Source organism: Bos javanicus, chromosome 7, assembly GCF_032452875.1.
Source record: "Bos javanicus breed banteng chromosome 7, ARS-OSU_banteng_1.0, whole genome shotgun sequence".
NCBI lineage: Eukaryota > Metazoa > Chordata > Mammalia > Artiodactyla > Bovidae > Bos > Bos javanicus.
Genome location: NC_083874.1, coordinates 69,179,314 through 69,185,592, shown reverse-complemented (window position 1 = coordinate 69,185,592; position 6,279 = coordinate 69,179,314). Strand labels below are relative to the sequence as shown.

Below are 6,279 nucleotides of genomic sequence, written 5' to 3'. Positions count from 1 at the left end.
TCAGATGCTAATGTCATTTGATCCACTGGCTATAAATCAGAGGTTTCCAAGAGTCCCTCCTTCAGTTCTACTAGTTTACTACAGAAGCTCACAAAATTCGGCAAAATTATTTACTTACTAGGTTACCAGTCTATTATAAAAAAATATCTAACTCAGGAACAGCCAGATGGAAGTTCCTGAGGACTGGACCGTCCTGTTTCTTCCATGGGACAAGAAATGGTGAAAGGGATGTAAAGCTTCTATGCTATCCCCCCCAGCACCTCCCTGTGTTCACCAATCCAGAAGCTCTCCAGACACCATTCTTTTAATTTTACTGAAGCTTCATTATGTAGGCATGATTAATTGATTCAATCTCATGGCCCTCTCCTTTCCAAGGGCATGGGGGGTGGGAAGAGATTTAAAGTTCCAATTCTCTAATTCTGGTTGAGCCCCCTGGCAACCAGGCCCTTCCTTATGGATTTTCCAAAAGTCACTTCATTAATACAAACTCAGGTGTGATTGAAAGCGTTTCATTATGAATATCAAAAGACACTTTCTATCACTCTGGAAATTCATAGGTTTTTAAAGTTTTGTGCCAGTAGTAAAGAGGAACTAAAGAGCCTCTTGATGAGGGGGAAGGAGGAAAGTAAAAAAGCCAACTTAAAGTTCAATATTAATAAAACTAAGATCATGGCATCTGGCCCCATTACTTCATGGCAAATAGAAGGGGAAAAGATGGAAGCAGTGACAGACTTCCTCTTCTTGGACTCCAAAATCACTGCAGATGGCAACTGCAGCCATGAAATTAGAAGACGATTGTTTCTTGGCAGGGAAGCTATGACAAACCTAGACAGTATGTTAAAACCAAAGACACTGACTTTGCCAACAAAGGTCTGGTCTGTATAGTCAAGGCTATGGTCTTTCCAGTAGTCATGTACAGATGTGAGAGCTGGACAATAAAGAAGGCAGAGCACCGAAGAATTGATGCTTTCAAACTGTGGTTCTGGAGAAGACTCTTGAGAGAGAGTCCCTTGGAAAGCAAGGAGATCAAACAGTCAGTCTTAAAGGAAATCAGCTCTGAATACTCTTTGCAAGGACTGATGCTGAAGGTGAAGCTCTGATACTCTGGCCACCTGATACAAACATCTGACTCATTGGAAAAGTCTCTGATCCTGGGAAAGAGTGAAGGCAGAAGGAGAAGAGGGTGACAGAAGATGAGATGTTTGGATGACATTACCAATTCTATAGACATCAACTTGGGCAAACTCTGGGAGATGGTGAGGGATAGGGAAGACTGATGTGCTGCAGTCCCTGGGGCTGCAAAGAGTCAGACATGACTGGCAACTGAACAATAACAACAATGAGGGACAAAGACCAAATACTGTATAGATTTTATTATATATACTCCCTTACTCCTTGGAAGGAAAGTTACGACCAACCTAGATAGCATATTGAAAAGCAGAGACATTACTTTGTCAACAAAGGTCTGTCTAGTCAAGGCTATGGTTTTTCCTGTAGTCATGTATGGATGTGAGAGTTGGTCTGTGAAGAAAGCTGAGCGCTGAAGAATTGATGCTTTTGAACTGTGGTGTTGGAGAAGACTCTTGAGAGTCCTTGGACTGCAAGGAGATCCAACCAGTCCATTCTGAAGGAGATCAGTCCTGGGATTTCTTTGGAAGGAATGATGCTAAAGCTGAAACTCCAGTACTTTGGCCACTTCATGCAAAGAGCTGACTCATTGGAAAAGACTCTGATGCTGGGAGGGATTGGGGGCAGGAGGAGAAGGGGACAACAGAGGATGAGACGGCTGGATGGCATCACTGACTCAATGGATGTGAGTCTGAGTGAACTCTGGGAGTTGGTGATGGACAGGGAGGCCTGGCGTGCTGTGATTCATGGGGTTACAAAGAGTCAGACACGACTGAGTGACTGAACTGAACTGAACTATACTAAATCTTACTACTAATAAGGTAAGTACAATGAAAACTATAGTAAAATACCATTTTCACTTATCAAATTGGCCATATGGAAAATTTTGATATTACTGTGTTGACTGGGTGATAGACAATCCCATACACTACTAGTGCAAATAAGAAGGGGAATATCTACTAAAATTTTCAATGCACATTTCCTTTGACCCATCAAGTTCACTTTTATGGGCAATTCAGAACCCTCTCTAGAATAAGGGTCAGCAATTTTTTTTTTTTTCTAAAAAAGCCAAAAAGTAAATATTTTAAGCTTTGGTGCATGGGGTCTCTGTCTCAATTACTCAACCCTTTAGTGTAGTGTGAAATCAGCCATACACATTGCATAAATGAATGAGCATGGCTTTCCAATATAACTTTATTTATACAAACAGCTATAGGTGGGATTTAGCCTGAAGGCCATAGTTTGCCAACTACTGCTTCAGAGGCAATGGCATCCTACTCCAGTACTGTTGCCTGGAGAATCCCATGGACGGAGGAGCCTGGTAGGCTGCAGTCCATGGGGTCGCTAAGAGTCGGACATGACTGAGCGACTTCACTTTCACCTTTCACTTTAATGCATTGGAGAAGGAAATGGCAACCCACTCCAGTGTTCTTACCTGGAGAATCCCAGGGATGGGGGAGCCTGGCGGGCTGCCGTCTATGGGGTCGCACAGAGTTGGACACGACTGAAGCGACTTAGCAGCAGCAGCAGCTTCAGAGGCAGTAGGTGCAGAAAGGCTGGGCACATCCTCATTGTGGCAGAAACCACTACTGTCCCCAAACTCCATTTCATCCCCCTAGTAAAAGTCCTGCAGCCAGAATCTGGATATCCAGATTGCACTTCTCAACCCTATTGGGAGCTTGGTGATCACGTAACTAAGCTCTCAATGACGTGCGAGCAAAAATTCTGCTTCCACCTCTGGCTCATTTCCTTAGGCAAGATTTTTTAGGAAGAAATCTCCGTTCTTTTCCTCTTTCTCACTGGCCGTTGACAATGACCAGAATAGCATTAAAGCCATATACTGAAAATGGCAGAGTTACCGTCAACCAGAGTACCTGAATGACGAGAGCGGGGAGAGTGGCCCATGGTCCTACCCATAAGAGAAACTGTTTCAAACCTGGTCTGAAAGGCAAAACCATTTTGCTCATAACTTCTTTCTGAGAAGTTAGCATTCCTGATAAAATGCTTAAGCAATTTTCTGTGAACTTTAATGGGATTAAGGTTTGCTCTCAGAAACCAATTACCCACATGCCCAATTACCTGCACAGTCAGTTGCCAGCTGTCAATCAAGGGTCTAGTGACCTTTAACCAGACTTTCTTTTCTTTCTGTGTCTAGTCTAACAATGATTATCTAACTGAACTTTCTTCCTATCAAATGTCCCTACCAATAGTAAATTTGGGAAGTGGCCTTTCTAGGGTCCATTTCCCTTCTGTGCCTAATCGTAATAAAATTTTGATACATGCTCACAGCTAAATTGCCTGAAAACTTCTCTTTAACACTTGGAACACTCACTTGGTGCTGTAACATGAATGAAAAATAAATTTATGTTTCTTTAATCTATTAAATTTTGGTCTCTATTTTTGCAGCCAAATCTACCCCAATACATTCACATTTTCTAAATTTGTTTAAATTCACTAAATGCTTGCTTTGTGTCAAAGACTATATTAAGCACTTTACATGTGTTGTATGTCACTAAACTCCACTTCTTTCTCATAATACCTACCACTAGGACTGGATGCCAGGCCAATGACTACCACCACTAATAACAATACTAGTAGTAGCAGCAATAACAACAAAAATAGCAGTAGTTAATACTTATTGAATGCTTTCTATGAGCCAAGCACTGAGCAAAACTCTTTATATCTTATTCTTTAAAATGTTATGGGGATTCTTCTTGGAAAAAGCAAGCAACCAATCCAAGTTTTATCACTAGTGTTAAATTAATCTCTTCAATAAATTAATTCACTATATTTAGAAAATGAAAGGAAACTTAATGCTTTCCTAAGAGTAAAGCTCAAGACAATAACCTTGGTTGAGGAAGATCCAGAGTAAATGAAGCTCCTCTTAAAAGAAATATGATTTCCCCAAAGCATATTAGCATCATTGGGACAGAAGTGGCGGTGGGATTTTTTGTTTTGTTTTGTTTTCCCCAAAGGAACATTATTTTTATAGGCTGAGAAGCACCATATACTTTTGCTCTTTAGGGCATTTTCACTGGTCCTTCCCAAGGCAAAAATTTGAAGGTGCTCTTAAAGACTTTTCTCCTAAGTGCCCCTACTCTTCTGGAGAAATTTCATCCCCAAAGACTTGACTGTGTTTTAAACCAACCTCAGATTATAGGCATAAAAGGAAGAATTAGATTTTGATTTGAAGAATGGGCTAGGCTTGGAATCAGTTCATCTCAGTTCAGCTCAGTAGCTCAGTCATATCCGACTCTTTGTGACCCTATGGACTGCAGCACGCCAGGCCTCCCTGTCCATCACTAACTCCCAGAGTTTACTCAAACTTATGTCCATTGAGTTAGTGATGGCTTGGAATAATTTAAGAACTGATATTGTCGTATTGCACTTCAGTAGGGTTAAACGAATTTTTTTGTTTTGTTTTTGCATTTGTGGTTATGCTAATGAGCCTATGGAGAGGTTCCGTTCTGCACATGCACACACACACGCACTCACCCCAGTCCTGAAGGAGTGGGATGTCCTCCCTAGAGAACCCTGTGGTCCTCTCAGGTGAACCAGTCTCCTAGGACTATGCAGAACACATGTTTTCCAGTGACACATTCAGGCAGCAAGAAAGAAAGGGTTGGAACAATGTAGGAATGACCCCCTGGTGTCAAAAGAAGTCTGGCTGCCCCATCTGTCTTTTGAGAATAAGAAAAAATTCTTGAATTTGTAAACATTTTCAAGTTACAGAAACCTCAAGAGAAAGATATTTAGGGCCCCTGCATATGAGGAAGAGTTTCAGCAATATTAGAAAAAAAAAATTCATCCACCTATACATCCATCCATTTATTTTACAAATAATTATTGAGGACTTACTATATGCCAGGAACCATTCAAAACTTAGGGGAGGGGGGAGAATCAGGGAAGTATTGGTCAAGGGTACCAAGTTTCAGTTGGGCAAGATGAGTAAGTCCTAGAGATCAACTGTACACCATAGTGCCTACTGTTAGCAACAATGTGTTGTGCAGAAAGGGCAGCTCTTCTAAGTGTTCCGTCACAGTGACCGCTCCCCGGCCAGTAGTGCCTACTGATTCCTCTCAGGTTTGTGGGTGCTGCTCTGAGCAGCCGTCACCCTTTATACCAGAAAGCTGGCAGGCACTGTGAGGAAAAAACAAAACAAGAAGAAAGTAGAGGAGGTGCTAGAGGAAGAGGAATATGTGGTGGAAAAAGTTCTAGACCGGCAAGTGGTAAAGGGCCAAGTGGAGTATCTCCTAAAGTGGAAGAGGGTCTCAGATGAGGACAACACATGGGAGCCGGGAGATAACCTGACTGCCCTGACCTCACTGCTGTTTCTGCAGTCACAGAAAACAGCACCCGAGATAGACAAACCAGATGGAGGCAAGTGCAAAGCTGATTCTGATTCAGACAATATGGGGGAGGAGAGCAAACCAAAGAAGAAGAAAAGAATCAGAAAAGTCACAAGGCTTTGCCTGGGGTTTGGAACCTGAGTGGATTATTGGAGCTACAGATTCCAGTGGAGAACTCATGTTCCTGATGAAATGGAAAAACTCTGATGAGGCTGACCTGGTCCCTGCCAAGGAAGCCAATGTCAAGTGCCCACAGGTTATCATATCCTTCTATGAGGAAATGCTGAGGTGGCATTCTTATCCCTCAGAGGATGATGACAAAAAAAGAAAACAAGAATTAACTCTCTTGAATACCAGTGGCTGTCACATCTGACTGCAGGTTTCAAGTGGGGAGAGAAGGAGTTCTACTTGTCTCGACACCATAAAGATGGCTTGAGAAGATGTGCTTTGAAGAGCCAGTATAGTTTCTGTGCCTTACAGCAGGCTAAGTGCTTCAAAGTCGTTCCATGCCGTACAGTTTGCACATCCATCTTGGTGAAGAGGAAGAAGAATCAGTGTTTCAATGCAACTCATTCTGAACTTCACTAAGAAAAGCAAAGGGTCTTCTATGATGGACAAAACTTGTAGAGTGGGATGTAGGAAAGCAGGCGATACTAGTAGATCTTCAAAGAGCATCTCCACAACCCACAGCCTTCTTCCCAAGAGGGTTAACTCTGCATTTTTTACAGCATAGAATGTGTGTAGTTTTTGGCTATTACTGGTGTATTGTGTGGGGTCAGTGGGATGGGGTGAGAAAGGAGAC

At 42.2% G+C, this 6,279-nt stretch overlaps 1 pseudogene; it reads left to right on the top strand.

Annotated features, from left to right (window-relative positions):
• The first annotated feature begins 2,940 nt into the window (after positions 1–2,940).
• Positions 2,941–5,926, top strand: LOC133252153 (chromobox protein homolog 1-like; annotated as a pseudogene).
• The last annotated feature ends 353 nt before the right edge of the window (positions 5,927–6,279 follow it).